The sequence below is a fragment of the Hemiscyllium ocellatum genome (genome assembly GCF_020745735.1).
Source record: "Hemiscyllium ocellatum isolate sHemOce1 chromosome 27 unlocalized genomic scaffold, sHemOce1.pat.X.cur. SUPER_27_unloc_30, whole genome shotgun sequence".
NCBI classification, from domain to species: Eukaryota; Metazoa; Chordata; class Chondrichthyes; order Orectolobiformes; family Hemiscylliidae; genus Hemiscyllium; species Hemiscyllium ocellatum.
Genome location: NW_026867499.1, coordinates 354,110 through 370,593, shown reverse-complemented (window position 1 = coordinate 370,593; position 16,484 = coordinate 354,110). Strand labels below are relative to the sequence as shown.

Below are 16,484 nucleotides of genomic sequence, written 5' to 3'. Positions count from 1 at the left end.
TTCTATCTTCGGATCATTGATGTTCAGGAATTCTTGGGTGGAGTAAATGGAGTGGCGTGAATCTTCGACTTGGTGTTTTAGTCTTCAGTGGAGGCCTTTGACTGGTCTGTATATTGGTGTTCCAAGTAGTGAGACTATGGCCTGAGGGGGGCTCCTGGTTTGAAGAGGAGGAGAACAACAACAAAGTGCCATTCTTAGATGTCACAGTAGAGCGAACAGTCAATGGGGAACTTCAAACTAGCATCTACAGAAAAACAACACACACAAACCAAATACTTAACCACAGAAGTAATCATCCCAACACCCACAAACGAAGCTGCGTCAGGACATTATTTCAACGAGCCATGACACACTGCAGCACAGAGAAATTAGGAAGAGCACGAGAGAAATACGTATATAGTGTATTTAAGGAGAATGGGTACCCAATAAACCCAGTCCGCCGACTTCTCAGTGATGCTTCCAAGTTGACTCTCAAAAATTCGGTTTGTCCTCCATTCTTTCCTGTTTGTTTTTTGTGAGTTTTCAAAGCTTTTGGAATCCTCTGACTGAGTATTGGAATTGGGAAGTTATGTTGTGGTTGTAGAGGACATTGGTTAGACCACTTTGGGTTAATATTGAGTGCAATTCTGGTCTCCCTCCTATCAGAAGGATATTGTGAAATTTGAAAGGGTTCTGAAGCTCCAATGGGTCCACAGAGGGGAAAAGGCCCTTCTGCTGCCCTGAGTGTGGGAAGGCCTTCAGTGATTCCTCTGCCCTGCTGACGCACCAGTTGTTTCCACACCGGGGAAGGCTGTTCTCCGGCCCTAAGTGCGAGATGGCCTTCAGCAGTTCTTCCCACCTGCTGAGACAACAGTGGGTCCACACTGAAGAGTGGCCTTTCTTCTGCCCCAAGTTCAGGAAGTGTTTTGCTCTTTCTTCCGACCTGCTGGCCCATTGCTGGGTCCACATGGGGGAGAGGTCGTTCAGTTGCCCTAAGTGCAGGAAGGCCTTCAGCAATTCCTCAGCCCTGCTGAGGCACCAGTCCGTCCACACCGGGGATAAGCTGTTCTCCTGCCCCGAATATGGGAAGGGCTTTACCCGCTCCTCCACACAGCTGATGCACCAGCTGGTCCACACGGGGATGGGGGTGGGGTGGAGGGAGGAGGCCATTTTGCTGCCCTGAGTGAGGGAAGTCCTTCAGCAATTCCTCCTCCCTGCTGAAGCATCAGTGTGTCCACACTGGGGAGATGCACTTCAGTTGGCCCGAGTGTGGGAAGAGATTCATGTTTTCCTGCAACTTGCAGAAGCACCTGAGCGGGCACCAGCGCTCCCAGCAATCAGATCCTACCGGTGACGCTGTCTTGGGTCACCTCCCAGGACTGAACCTTCTGGCAGTTCTGACACTGGGTGCAGTGGGAGAGTAGGTGGGCTGTTTTTGTTTTCTGCTGGACTGCAATTGCCTCCCCTACACCCAACAACCACTCGGACTAGGTTAATTTAGGATATCAGGTCAGCATGGACAAGTTGGACGAAAGATCTGTTTCCATGTTGTACGTGTCTCTGCCTACTGGTCCTGATGTAAGTTTAAAATAGACTCCAAGTAACTTGGAATTTTTCAATCTTGTTGAGCTCACCTCCTGAAAAGTTTCAGATATCCCATCAAGTTCAACACAAACGCAGAATTGAAGAAGTCAGAAGTCAGAACACCAAGGGGACCAAAACTGATCATAATATTCCAGGTGCAGCTTCATCCACGTCCTGTATAACTGCAACATAACTTGCCAACATCTATACTCAATTCTCTAACTGATGAAGGCCAGTGTGCTGAAACCTTTCTTCACTGCCTTGTGTCCCGATGTTGTCAGAGATATAGGATCTACTTTAAACTGATCCACAATCCAGCTGCTGGGAGCACAGAAGCAGAGTAGTGCTGCGTGAGTATGCTGGGCAGATAACCTTGAGGTCGATGGCTAAAAATCATGTGATGTCTCTGTAAGCTGCTTTCATTTGCAAAGGTGCTCTGTTCTGTATCTTGCCTTTGCATCTGTTTCCCAAAAAGCTTCTTCAATGGAGGAGTGGCAGCTGGAGCCCAGGGGTTCAACAACCCCCGGAACTGGAGGAAGGTCCAAGCACCAAGAAGCGGGGGGTAAGGCTGGAGGCTGGATATGCTCAAGGCTTGCATTTTTTACTCATTTAAATGGTACCTACTGTATGGGGCTATGGTTTACATTAAAACTGGAGGATCATATCAGTGTTTAGATTTAGCCGTGGTAGTTGGTAAAATACATTCTCTGGAGGAGCACCTTCTATGATGCTGCATTTCTTGCCTTCTGCCCTTCCCCATTTCTTATCTCCCATCTTGATTTTAGATTTGTTTGGTCAAATTTAATTTCATATTAATCAGACTTGGTATTCACTGTGTGCTATTAATTTGTTTGTTCGAATATTGTAAGTCAAAATTACTGGTGTAATTTCATTTCTGATGTCAGAGTTTGACATTGAATGTGCAGGTGTGAATACCAGTAAGTTGTGAAAATAAATCAAGAACTTGTGGTTTTTAACAAAAAAGAGCAGTTCACTGATATTCATGGCATTGTCTCATTTGGGTGTGATGATTCAAATCTGACCATCAAACCGTTTCATGCAGTCACACAATGTAATTAATTTTTTCTATAATTTAATGAAAGAAAATAACTCTGGCAGGCTAAGATTTATGCAATCTATTCATAAGTTAATGGCCATTGCTCGCAATATGGTCTCATCCACATTGGGGACACTGGATGCCAACAAGCGTAACGTTTCAGGGAACAGCTCTGGGTCACTGACACTAAACGACCAACCGCCCTGTGGCTGAACACTTAAACTCCCCCTCCCATTCCAACAAGGACATTCAAGTCCTGGGCCTCCTCCACTGCCAAACTCTTTATCCCCGACGCTTGTAGGAAAAACACCTCATCTTCTGCCTTCGGAACCTCCAACCACATGGGATCAATGTAGATTTCATCACTTTCCTCATTTCCTCTCCCGTACCTTGTCTCAGATCCAACCTTCCAATTCGACACCAATCTCTTGACCTGTCAAACCTGTCCACCTTGCTTCTCACCTATTTGCTCCACCCTCATCTCTGACTTATCACCATCAATTGCTGCCTCCATCTATCTATTGCACTCCCAGCTACCTTCCCTCCAGCCCCACTTCCTTCCCATTTATCTCTCAGTCCCCTTGGGCCACCCTTTATTCCTGATCAAGAGCTTATGCTCGAAACCAAGACTGTGATGAAGCAACATCCTCAATAAGTAGGAAATAGCTCCCATGTCAGATTTCATCCCCTCTTCTGTTTCCCAGTTCTTTCAGAAATAAGAAAATTCTTTTTCTTCCACTAGAAAGTGGTCTTCCACTTTGCGCTGTCTGAAGTGTTATGCCACACCATTACTTCAGCCACCTTTTAAGAATCCTTTCAACCTGTTTTTCTAACAATTGTGGAGGTGACCAAAAGCAAACATTTCACTCCTCCTCAATGCCCCATTTCTCCTCCTATGAGCCGTTGTGTCATGTTGTCTATGTTACAAGCAGCCGAGTGCACTTGGTTTCTGAATTGAAATTGGCCATTGAAGTGAACAGGATTAATATTTATCGATGGCTAACTGTGTTTGCACTAACTGTTATTATCCACGAATACCATGTCTTTTGTTCCACCAAAACTGGAAATAATGATCTGTATTTATATTGCAGTCGGATGTAGAAAATCATTCCAGCGATCTTCCCGTTATTATAGTTTACTGAGGCCATAACAGCATTGCGCGGCAGTTTGATGTGACTAAAACTTGGATGGAAAGAATGTAGATTGATGAGAAGTCAAAATGGCAGAGTCTCTGGCCACAATCGATCTGTCTGGCTTGGTTATATGAGTGGCGGCTCTTCAAGAGCAATTTCTACTCCATCACTTCAACCAGCAAGAGGAGATAAGTGTGAACACAACATTCTAACTGTGACATATACGCATTGCTTCGATGTTATTGATCAAAATCCTGGAACTCGATCCTGAACCTTCATTATAGACCACATCATATTTGTGAAGCAATTTAAGAGGCAGCTCATCACCACTTTTTCAAGGACAGTTTGGGAAGACTTGCTGGCAGAGCCAATGATATTCACATGATATTGGAGACAGTCTAACCGTATGGATACATGATTGGCTCACCAATGATGCAGCAGGGATAAGAGGCATGTTCAGGATCGCAACTTGTAACGAACAATGTGGCACAGGGATCAGTGCTGGGGCCAAAATTATTTACAATATGTATATGAATTACTTGGAAAAGTGAAGTGAATGTACTATTGCCAAGACTGCAGTGGAGACAGTTGATGGGAATGCAGGTGGTGAGGATGACATGGAGAGGGATATCGACAGGTTAAGCAAAAGGTTTGGGCCTTTTAGCTAAGGGAAGATATACTGACATTGGAGGCAGACTAGAGAAGGTTGACCAGGACGATATCAGGAATGGAAATAATGTCTTATAAGGAGAAATGAATAGATTGGGCTCGTGGTTATTAGAAGTTAGAAGATTTCGAGGTAACATTATTGTCACAAACAAGATTCTGAGGAGACGTGACAGGCTACATGTGGGAAAGGTTACCCTTGTGGGTGAGTTTAGAACCTGAGGGAATAACTTGCAAATAAGGGATTGCATATTTAGGACAGCTGTTGAGCCTGGATTGTTAAGTGCATTCAAAACTAACATTTTTTTTTAATCAGAAAGGGAATTGAGGATTATGGGGAAACAGCAGGAAATTGAAGTTGATGTTTCCCAGAATAATAGTGGGAGACAAAGTGCGACATCCCATGAATAAATAAAGGAAAATATTCAGGAGAACACTTTCATTGAAGGGAAGACTGGGATCTAGTGATAATGATTGAGCAACCCAGAGATCAAAGTCTTCTGAGAACACAAATTGAAATCCTATCATGGCTTCTGGTAGAATTTATGTTCAACTAATTAAAAGATCTGGAAGTGAGAGTTTCTCTCTGTCTTGGCAAACAGGAAACAGTTAGTCACTAAAATAATGAATTGCAGATGTTGGAGATCAGCAACAAAGGGCAAAATTGCTTGGGAAACTCAACAGGTTTGGCAGAATCTTTGGAGAGATGTTTTGAATTCAGTCAAGTTTTGAAGGACCACTGGACTCAAAGCAGTAACACTGTTGTCTCTTCATAGATGCTACCAGAACTGTTGTGTTTCTCCAGAAACTTTCTTTTTTAAGGCAGGAAACCTACCATTCATGAACCCTGCATGCATGTACGTGCGTGCGCGCACACACACACACACACACACACACACTCCTTGTGACTCCAGACCGACTATAATGTGGTTGACTCTCAACTGCCTTCTAGCATGTAGTCACAACTACTCTGTCCAAGGGCCATGAGGGTTAATGAGCAAATGTTGGGTGTGCTCACAATTATCACATCCCACAAAATATTTTCTCATAACTGAAGAAAAACATAGATTAATGAAGGACAGCCAAAACAAACTGCTATGTGAAAGTCATGCCCAACTAACCTGATTTGCTTGTAGTTATATTTTTTTAAATCCTCTTCAGAGAGGATATTGATTACACCACTGTTGGAATACTGCATGCAATTCTGGGCTCTCTGCTACAGGAAGGACGTTGTGAAACTTGAAAGGATTCAGAAAACATTTACAAGGATGCTGACAGGGTTGGAGGGTTTGAGCTACAGGAAGAGGCTGAATCGACTGGGGTCATTTTCCCAGAAGTTTTGTAGGATGAGGGGTGACTTTATAGATGTTTATAAAATCATGAGGGCATGGATAGGGTAAATTGAAAAGGTCTTTTCCCTGGGGAGGGCGAGTCCAGAACTAGATTGCATAAGTTTAAAGTTATTGGCAAATGGAGTTTAATATAGCTAAGTATGAGGTCTTACATTTTGTATAGTCAAACCAAGGTCGGATTTACATGGTGAATGGTAGGACCTTGAGTGTCGTTGAACAGAGAGATTTTGAAGTTCAGGTTTTGGCACACTGGACTTCATCAGTGATGGCATTCAGTCTAAGATACCAAATTAGAGAGACATGCACCAAATATTAACGTCTACCAACAAGCAGCAAATCTTTTTCATATGCAGCATTTTGAACCAAGAGATCTCGTGTTACGGGTTTTTAGTTCCGAGAAAATGGAGTCGTGGGTAGACAGGGTGGTGTAGAAGGCTTTTGGCATGCTTGCTATCATTGGTCAGAACATTGAGCACAGGAGTTGGGACATCTTGTTGCAGCTGTCACACATGCCGCACAACAACGAATCGCATGGCCCTGTCCCCCCTCTGACTGGTTGTCACTTTGAATATCTGGGGGAAGATTAGACCCACATTCCTGTGTTTGACTCATATGTACTTATCCAAATAATTTTAAACATTGTAACGTTACCTGCATCCACCACTTCCTCTGACAGTTCATTCCATACCTTCAATGTAAAAGAGGTTCCCCCGCCCTCGTCCATTTTAAATCTTCTCCCTCTCATCTTAAAAATATACTCCCAAATTTTGAACTCCCTGGTTATTCAACTTATCTTTGTCCCTTATGATGTAACAAACCTCCATAACCTCCACCCACAACCTTCTACACTCCAGTGAAAAAAAAATCCCAGCCTATGCCGTCTATAAATCATTCTGGCAACATCATAGTTAAAAAAGGTGAGCTTTAAGAATTGACTGAAAGGGCAGTGAAGATTCAACCAGCTGACAGCGGATCTGAAATCACATGTAGATCAGATCAGATCAGGTTTGGACAGCAGGAAACCAGATAAGATTTTTACAACAAACCACAACGGTTTCATCATTAGACTTTTAATTCCAGATTTCTATTGAATTCAGATTCCACCATCTGCCGTGGCAGGTTATGAACCCAGGTCCCCAGAACATTACTTGGGTGAATAGTCTGCTGACAATAAAGTCGACCATTGCCTCCCCTGAACACATTGGCATATTGTGTTATTGTGTTTAGAGGTAACAGAGGAGCAAGAGGTTTCAGCAGCTGCTAAGTTGTTGATATTACACAAGAGAACATCAGCGCTCTCAGTAATGGCACATACTGAAGCCAGGACACTGTATCAGAGTTGAGGGCTCGGGAACCATAAGCAATAGGAATAGGAAAGTGCCATTCAACCCCTTGAGCCGACTTCTCCATTCAATAGAATTGTGGCTGATCTGACATTCCGCACATGCACTCTCCTGCCCTTTTCCTGTAACTATTCATCCCCCAACTGATCATGAATCTATCGATCTTAGTTTTAAATGTAACATGAAGGCTGTCAACAGAGTTACTGGGATGGAGGAAGGGTGGCCTCAGGTCGAACTTGGGGACGAACACAATGCCTTCACACTTCACAATATATAACTAAGGGAATTTTTATAGTTTATAGTTAAAAATTCCTGAAGAAGGGCTCATGCCCGAAACATCGATTCTCCTGCTCCTTGGATGCTGCCTGACCTGCTGCGCTTTTCCAGCAACACATTTTCAGCTCTGATCTCCAGCACCTGCAGTCCTCGTAAATTACAAAAGAAACCTAGCACAAAATACCAAAATGTGTAGCAAAAGCTTCCATCAACACCCTCTGTCTTCTACCTTCTAGCAAGTTCTGCATCCAAATGGCTAGTTGTCCCTGCATTCCATGCGATTAAACCTTGCTCACCAGTCTCCCATGAGGACCCTTGATGAACGCCTGACTGAAGTCCATATAGATCACGTCCATCGCTATGCCCTCATCAATCCACTTTGTACTTCTTCAAAAAACTCAATCATGTTCCTGAGACATGATTTCCCAAGCATAAAGCCATGCTGGCTATCCCTAATCATTTTTTGCATTTCCAAATACATGTAAATCCTATCTCTCAGGATTCTCTCCAAAACCTTGCCCTTCACGGATGTCTGGCTCACCGGTATATAGTTCCCTGGCTTTTCCTTACCACCTTTCTTAAATAGTGGCACCATGTTAGCCACCCTCTAGCCTTCCGGCACCTCACCTGTGACTATTGATGATACAAATGTCTCAGTGAGAGGCCCAGCAATCACTTCCCCAGTTTCTCACCGAGTTTTAGTGCACTCCTGATCAGGTCCTTAGGATTTATCCGCTTCAATGCTTTTCAAGATATGCAGCAATTTCGCATCTGTAATATGGACACTTTTTCAAGATGTCACCATCTACTTTCTCACATTCTATATCTTCCATGCCCTTGTCCATAGCAAACACTGATGCACAATATCCGTTCAGCATCCACCGCACCCCCCCCACCCCCCATCTCCTGCAGCTCCAAACAAAGGCCGTGTGTGGAGGGGCCCTATTCTCTCTCTTGTTATCCTTTTGTCCTCAACGTATATATATAAAAAAACCCTTTGGGTTACCCTTAACTCTATTTTCCAAAGCTATCTCATGTCTCCTTTTTGCCCTCATGATTTCCCTCTTATGTACGCTCGTACTGCCTTCATACTCTAAGGATTCACTCGATCGCTCTGTCGATACCTGACGTATGCATCCTTCTTTCTCTTAACCAAAATCTCAATTTCTCTAGTTATCCAGCATTCCCTACACCTACCAACCTTTCCTTTCACCCTAACAGGAACATACTGTGTCTGGACTCTTGTTATCTCATATTTGAAGGCTCCCCATTTTCCAGCAGTCCTTTAACCTGCGAACAACTGCCCCCAATCAGCTTTTGAAAGATCTTGTCTAATACCTGAGTCTTCATCCAATTTAGAACTTCAACTTTTAGATCGGATATATTATTTTCAATCACGATTCTAACGTTAATAGAATTATGGTTGCTGACACTTAGGATTTGCGCCCTCGCCAGTCTGTACATCCACATTTAGAATTAGAAAATTTCCTTGTACAGACTTAACAAATTCCTCTATTTGGCGGATAATTAAATGGGCAGGAGTTATACCTGGGGTCAACTCTTCCTTCATTCCCATCAACCCAACCCCATTCCCACCCCAATAGTCCAACGGCACTTTCCACTGCAACCGCCGAATGTGTGACACCAGCCCATTTACCTGCTCCCTCCTCACTCTCCAAAGGCCCAAACTTACCTTCCAGGTGAAGCGGCACTTTACCTGCACTTACCACAACCCAGTCTACTGCATTTGCTGCTCACCTTGTGGTCTCATCTACAATGGGGAAAACGAAGCATAAACTGGGTGACTGCTGCACAGAACATCTACGTTCTGCCTGCAAAAAGGACCCTGAGATTCCAGTTGCCTGCTAATTCCACACCCCACCCTGTTCCCTGGCCGACATCTCTGTCTCAGGTTTTCTGTAGTGTCCCAGCGAAGCTCAGCACCAGCAGAACGAAGAGCACCGAATATTACACTTGGAGACAATCCATCCCTCCGGTCCCAATATCGAATTCAGTAATTCTAGGGCCTGAACTCCATAGTGTCCTCGTCCCTTCCATACAAACCAAGCCTTGTTATTACATAGTCTGTCATTACACACTACTTATTCCTAGCCACGAACAGTCTCCATTCACCCTCCCACGTGGATCGTTATCAACTCCCTTTCCTGTTCAACAGTTCTTCCCTCGCTTTAGGGTCTGTCCTAATTTATGATTTACTGCATCCGCCTTCCTCCCACAAAATCTCCTGCATATAAACTAACGTTTTCCCAATCACCATCAATTCTATGGAAGGGTCATCGGCAAATACTGTTTTTTTTGTTTCTGATCTACAGCATCCACAGTTCTTTCAGCTTTTTATTGACGTCGAGTTGGAAATTGTTTCGAGAGACAGAATGGGAGGGAGGAGAGACAGAACAGACATGAACTGTTGATCTCCGTTGTTACTCATAACATAAAATCATTGTAGTGTGATCAATTCCCTTAAGAATGAATAGAGTTCCTGAGCTGTCTGTGAGCTTGTGGCGCAATGGTAGCGCGTCTAACTCCAGACCAGAAAATTGCGTGTTCAAATCGCATCAAGCTGATTGAAGCTGAAAATGTGTTGCTGGTTAAAGCACAGCAGGTTAGGCAGCATCCAAGGAACAGGAAATTCGACGTTTCGGGCCAGAGCCCTTCAGGAATGAGGAGAGTGTGCCAGGCAGGCTAAGATAAAAGGTAGGGAGGAGGGACTTGGGGGACGGGCGATGGAGATGTGATAGGAGGTCAAGGTGAGGGTGATAGGCCGGAGTGGAGTGGGGGCGGAGAGGTCAGCAAGAAGATTGCAGGTTAGGAGGGCAGTGCTGAGTTCGAGGGAATTGACTGAGACAAGGTGGGGGGAGGGGAAATGAGGAAACTGGAGAAATCTGAATTCATCCCTTGTGGTTGGAGGGTTCCCAGGCGGAAGATGAGGTGCTCTTCCTCCAACCGTCGTGTTGTTATGTTCTGGCGATGGAGGAGTCCAAGGACCTGCATGTCTTCGGTGGAGTGGGAGGGAGAGTTAAAGTGTTGAGCCACGGGGTGGTTGGGTTGGTTGGTCCGGGCGTTCCAGAGGTGTTCCCTGAAGCATTCCGCAAGTAGGCGGAATATAGAGGAGGCCACATCGGGTGCAGGGGACGCAATAGATGATGTGTGTGGAGGTGCAGGTGAATTTGTGGAGGATATGGAAGGATCCCTTGGGGCCTTGGAGAGAAGTAAGGGAGGAGGTGTGGGCGCAAGTTTTGCATTTCCTGCGGTTGCAGGGGAAGGTGCCGGAAGTGGAGGTTGGGTTGGTGGGGGGTGTGGACCTGACGAGGGAGTGGTCTTTGTGGAACGCTGATAGGGGAGGGGAGGGAAATATATCCCTGGTGGTGGGGTCCGTTTGGAGGTGGCGGAAATGACGGCGGATGATACACTGTATACGGAGGTTGGTGGGGTGGTAGGTGAGAACCAGTGGGGTTCTGTCTTGGTGGCGGTTGGAGGGGCGGGGCTCAAGGGCGGAGGAGCGGGAAGTGGAGGAGATGCGGTGGAGGGCATCGTCGATCACGTCTGGGGGGAATTTGCGGTCCTTGAAGAAGGAGGCCATCTGGGCTGTACGGTATTGGAACTTGTCCTCCTGGGAGCAGATGCGGTGGAGACGAAGGAATTGGGAATATGGGATGGCGTTTTTACAGGGGGCAGGGTGGGAGGAGGTGTAGTCCAGGTAGCTGTGGGAGTCAGTCGGTTTATAGTAGATATCTGTGTTGAGTCGGTCGCCCGAGATAGAAATGGAAAGGTCTAGGAAGGGGAGGGAGGAGTCTGAGACAGTCCAGGTGAATTTGAGGTCGGGATGGAAGGTGTTGGTAAAGTTGATGAACTGTTCAACCTCCTCGTGGGAGCACGAGGCAGCGCCGATACAGTCATCGATGTAGCGGAGGAAAAGGTGGGGTGTGGTGCCAGTGTAGTTGCGGAAGATGGGTGACTGTGAGGAGTTTGCACATTCTCCCAGTGTCTGCGTGGGCTTTCTCTGGGTGGTCCTGTCCAAAGATATGCAGGTCTGAGGTTTGATGAAGGCCTTCCTGCACTGAGAGCAAGTGAACAACCTCTCCCCCATGTGGACCCACCAGTGGGCCAGCAGGTCAGAAGAAAGAGCAAAGCCCTTCCTGCACTCGGGGCCGAAGAACGGCCTCTCCTCGGTGTGGACCCACTGGTGTCTCAGCAGGTGGGAAGAACTGCTGAAAGCCATCTCACACTCAGGGCATGAGAACAGCCGTCCCGGGTGTGGACCAACTGGTGTGTCCGCATGGCAGAGGAATCACTAAAGGCCTTCCCGCACTCAGGGCAGCAGAAGGGCCTTTCCTCTCTGTGGACACATTGGTGCTTCAGAACCCTTTCTAATTTCACAATATCCTTCTGATAGGAGGGAATCCAGAATTGCACACAATATTCCAAAGGTATTCCACAATATTCCAGTGTCCTGTTCAGCCACAACGTAACTTCCCAACTCCAATACTCAAGTCAGAAGATTGCGGAAGTTTTTAAAACTCACAAAATCAAACATGAAAAAATGGAAGGGCAAGCCGAACTTTTGAAGTCAACTTGGAAGCATCATTGAGAAATCGGCGGACTGGGTTTATTAGGTACCTGTTCTCCTTAAATACACTGTATACATCTTTCTCATCGGCTCTTCGTTGTTCACAAAACCAAGCTGAGTATCCTTGATCACATTATTCCTATCCATATGTTAATAAATCCTATCCCTTACAATTCTCTCTGAGACTTTGCCCATAACAGAAGTGAGACTCACCGGCCTATTGTTACTAGGGTTATCCCTACTCCCGTTCTTGAACAAGGGAACCACATTTGCTATCCTCCAGTCTTCTGGCACTATTCCTGTAGACAACGAAGTCATAAAAATCAAGGCCAATGGCTCTGCAATCTCCTCCCTTGCTTCCCAGAGAATCCTAGGATATATGCCATCAGGCCCAGGGGACTTAACTATTTTCACCCTTTCCAGAATTTCCAATACCTCTTCCCTACATACCTCATAGCCATCCACTTTAATTAGTTGTGACTCAATATTCACATCGGCAACAATGTCCTGTTCCTGAGTGAGTACTGATGAAAAGTATTCATTCAGTGCCTCCCCAAACTCTTCGGCCTCCATGCGCAACTTCCCACTACTATCCTTGACTGGACTTATTCCTACCCGAGTCATTCTTTTATTCCTGACATACCTATAGAAAGCCTTTGGGTTTTCCCTAAACCTACCAACCAAGGACTTTTCATGTCCCCTCCTTGCTGCTCTTAGCTCTCTCTTTAGATCCTCCCTGGCTACCTTATAACTCTCAATCGCCCCAATTGAACCTTTCACGCCTCATCTTTACATAGGCCGCCCTCTTCGCTTTAACAAGGGATTCCAATTCATTATTAAACCACGGCTCCCTCACACGACCCTTTCCACCCTGCCTGACTGGTACATACTTATCAAGGACACTCAATAGTTGATCCTTGAACAAGCTCCACATATCGATTGTGCCCTTCCCTTGAAGCCTACTTTTCCAAGCCACGCATCCTAAGTCATGCCTCACCGCATCATAATTTCCCTGCCCCCCGCTATAACTCTTGCCCTACAGTGCACACGTAACCTTCTTCATCACCAGAGTAAAAGTCACCGAATTGTGGTCACTGTCCCCAAATTGCTCACCTACCTCCAATTCTAACACCTGGCCTGATTCGTTACCCAGAACCAAATCCAGTACGGCCTCACCTCTTGTTGGCCTGTCAACATATTGTGTCAGGAAACCCTCCAGCACACATTAGACAAACACCGACCCATCTAAAGTACTCAAGCTATAGCTTTCCTAGTCAGTATCTGGAAAGTTAAAGTCCACCATAACAACCACCCTATTACTTTCACTCTTCTCCTGAATCACCCTCACAATCCTTTCTTCTACGTCTCTAGGACTATTAGGCCTGCAGAAAACTCCTAACAGGGTGACCTCACTTTTCCTATTTCTAACCTCAGCCCAAACTACCTCAGATGGCGAGTTTTCATCCATCGTCTTTCCACCGCTGTAATACTATCCTTGACAAGCAGTGCCACACCTCCCCCTCTTTTACCCCCACCTCTGACACTACTAAAACATTTAAACACTGGAACCTGCAACAGCCAATTCTGTCCCTGTTCTACCCATGTCTCCGTAATAGCCACAACATCGAAATCCCAGGTCCCAACCCACGCTGCAAGTTCACCTATCTTATTTAGTATACTTCTCGCATTGAAGTATATACACTTCAAGTCACGTTCCTGTTTAGAGGCACCCTCCTTCGAGATTGATGCCATGTTCCTAACCTCCCTACACTCAAGGTCCTGCACCCTAAAGCTACAGTCTAGGTTCCCATGCCCCTGCAGAATTAGTTTAACCACCCCCCACAAAGAGCACTAGCAAACGTCCCACCAAGGATACTGGTGCCCCTCAGGTTAAGGTGTAGACCATCCTGTTTATAGAGGTCCCACCTTCCCCAGAAAGAACCCCAGTTATCCAGATACCGGAATCCCTCCCTCCTGCACCATCCCTGTAGCCACACATTTATCTGTTCTCTCTCACTATTCCTCAACTCGCGATCAAGTGGCACGGGTAACAAACCAGAGACAACAACTCTGTTTGTTCTAACTCTGCGCTTCCAACCTAACTCCCTGAAAGTATGCATAACATCCTCATCCCTCTTCCTACCTATGTCGTTGGTGCCAATGTGGACCACGACTTCGGGCTGCTCTCCGACCCCCTTAAGGACCCGGAAAACACGATCAGAGACATCACGTACCCTTGCACCTGGAGGCAACATACCAATCGTGAGTCTCTCTCGCCCCCACAAAACCACATATCTGTGCCCCAAACTATCGAGTCCCCAATAACTATTACTCTGCTCTTTTCCAACCTTCCCTTCTGAGCATTGGGAACAGGCTCCGTGCCAGAGGCCTGAACCCCACTGCTTACCCCTGGTAAGTCGTCCCCCCTACAAGTATCCAAAATGATACACTTGTTCTTCAGGGGAACGACTGCAAGGGGTCGCTGTACGGGCTGCTATCTCCAAGTACCCCTCACTATCACCCATCTGTCTGCAATCTTTGGAGTTGCTACTTCCCGAAAGCTCCGATCCATGACCCCCTCTGTCTCCTGAATGATTCTAATTTCATCCAACTCCAGCTCCCGTTCCCGAAGACGGTCTTGGAGGAGCTGGAGGTGGGTGCACTTATGGCAAGTGTAATCAGCAGTGACGACCATGGCATCCCTCAACTCAAACATGTTACAAGAGGAACATTGCACTGTCTTCACTGCCATCCCTCTAAAAGTAACCTTTAAAGAAAACTAGGTCTGAAGAATAGAACAAGCAAAATGCAGCACTTACCTGCTTACCGTAACGGATCTTATTATACGGTTAGAGGAGGAGGGCGGGTGGGAGGGACTACCCCTGTAGTGCCTCGGGTTACTCTCCTGCGCGCATTTATAGGAAGAGAAACCTACCCAGGTTAGCTTGCGCTACACCAGCTTCCGGGTCCACTCCGCGCTTTTTTCCAATAAAGGCGCGCAGGAGAGTCCCGGAGATGTGACTTGACTCTAAGTCTCCCCAATGTTATAGAGATCGCAATGTAACAAAAAAGTTACATTGATGGATGCACCGGTGAAAGTCTTCTTACTGCTGCAGCCCGGGTTCGATTCCCGGGCAGCGAGGCCATTTTCTGCAGAGCTACAAGGGCGGCTTTATGTCTCCCTGGTGGTCTAGTGGTTAGGATTTGGCGCTCTCACCGCCGCGGCCCGGGTTCGATTCCCGGTCAGGGAAGCTGTTTTTAGCTGGCCTACGGGCTGTCCATTCTTCTGAAATGCGCTTTACAGTTGTTTCTTGATCTTCACCGTACGTGGGTGCTGCAGTGTGATGTAGCTCGTTGAAATGACATCCTGATGCAGATTTGTTTGCATGTGTGGGGATGATTGCTTCTGCAGCTTAAGTACTTGGTTCGCGTGTGTTGTTTCCTGTAGACGCTGTTTTGAATTGACCATTGACTGTTCGCTCTACTGTGACATCTAGAACAACAGCACTTTTTGTTGTTCTCGTCTTTTGTGAATTTTATGCCAGTAAGGAGATTGTTGATGGTGTTGTAGGTTTCCTCTAAGTTGTTTCACGTTGTGATGACAAAAGTGTCATCACTGTAGCCGACCCAAAGTTTGGGTTGGATCTTTGGAAGGGCTGTTTGTTCGAAACGCTGCATTATTGCTTCTGTTAGGAATCCTGATATTGGTGGTTTCATGGGTGTTCCGTTGATTTGTTTGTTAGTCTTGTTACTGAATAGGAAGTGGGAGCTAAGGCACAGCTCCACGAGCTTGACAGTGTTATCTTTGCTGATGAAGTTGGTGCTGTTTGGTGTTTATGTCTTTGGTTCTTCAAGTAGTGTCTTCAGTTTTCTTTGGTCACGTTGATGTTAATGGATGTGAACAGGGCTGTATGCCAAAGGACAGTATTATTCCATCGTCTTCTATCTTGTTGTCTTTGGTGTTCAAGAATTCTTGGATGGAGTAACTGGAGTGGCGTGAGTCTTCGACTTGGTGTTTTAGTCTCAGTGGAGGTCTTTGACTAGTCTGTATATTGGTGTTCCAAGTGGTGAGACTGTGGCCTGAGGGGGGCTCCTGGTTTGAAGAGGAGGAGAACAGCAACAAAGTGCCATTCCTAGATGTCACAGTAGAGCGAACAGTCAATGAGAAACTTCAAACTAGCGTCGACAGAAAAACAACACATGCAAACCAAATACTTAACCGCAGAAGCAACCATCCCAACACCCACAAACGAGTGAACAATCCTCATTCTACCGGCGGAGCAGGTAAGGGCTGTTTGGCGGTGTCTGTTCGTAGACGCGGTTACGTTTGTTTCACGGTTTAAATTTAAATATCTTTTTCGAAAAAAGCGCGGAGCGGACCCGGAAGCTGGTGTAGCGCAAACTTACCTGGGTAGTTTTTTTCCCCCAATAAAGGCGCGCAGGAGAGAAACCCGAGGCACTACAGGGGTATCCCTCTGACAGTGGTGTGGAAAAATTGTGTCACGT

At 46.1% G+C, this 16,484-nt stretch overlaps 1 non-coding gene across 1 annotated transcript; it reads left to right on the top strand.

Moving 5' to 3' along the window:
• The first annotated feature begins 15,157 nt into the window (after positions 1-15,157).
• Positions 15,158-15,229, top strand: trnae-cuc (transfer RNA glutamic acid (anticodon CUC)). The gene has a single exon. It is a non-coding gene; the product is annotated as a tRNA-Glu (tRNA).
• The last annotated feature ends 1,255 nt before the right edge of the window (positions 15,230-16,484 follow it).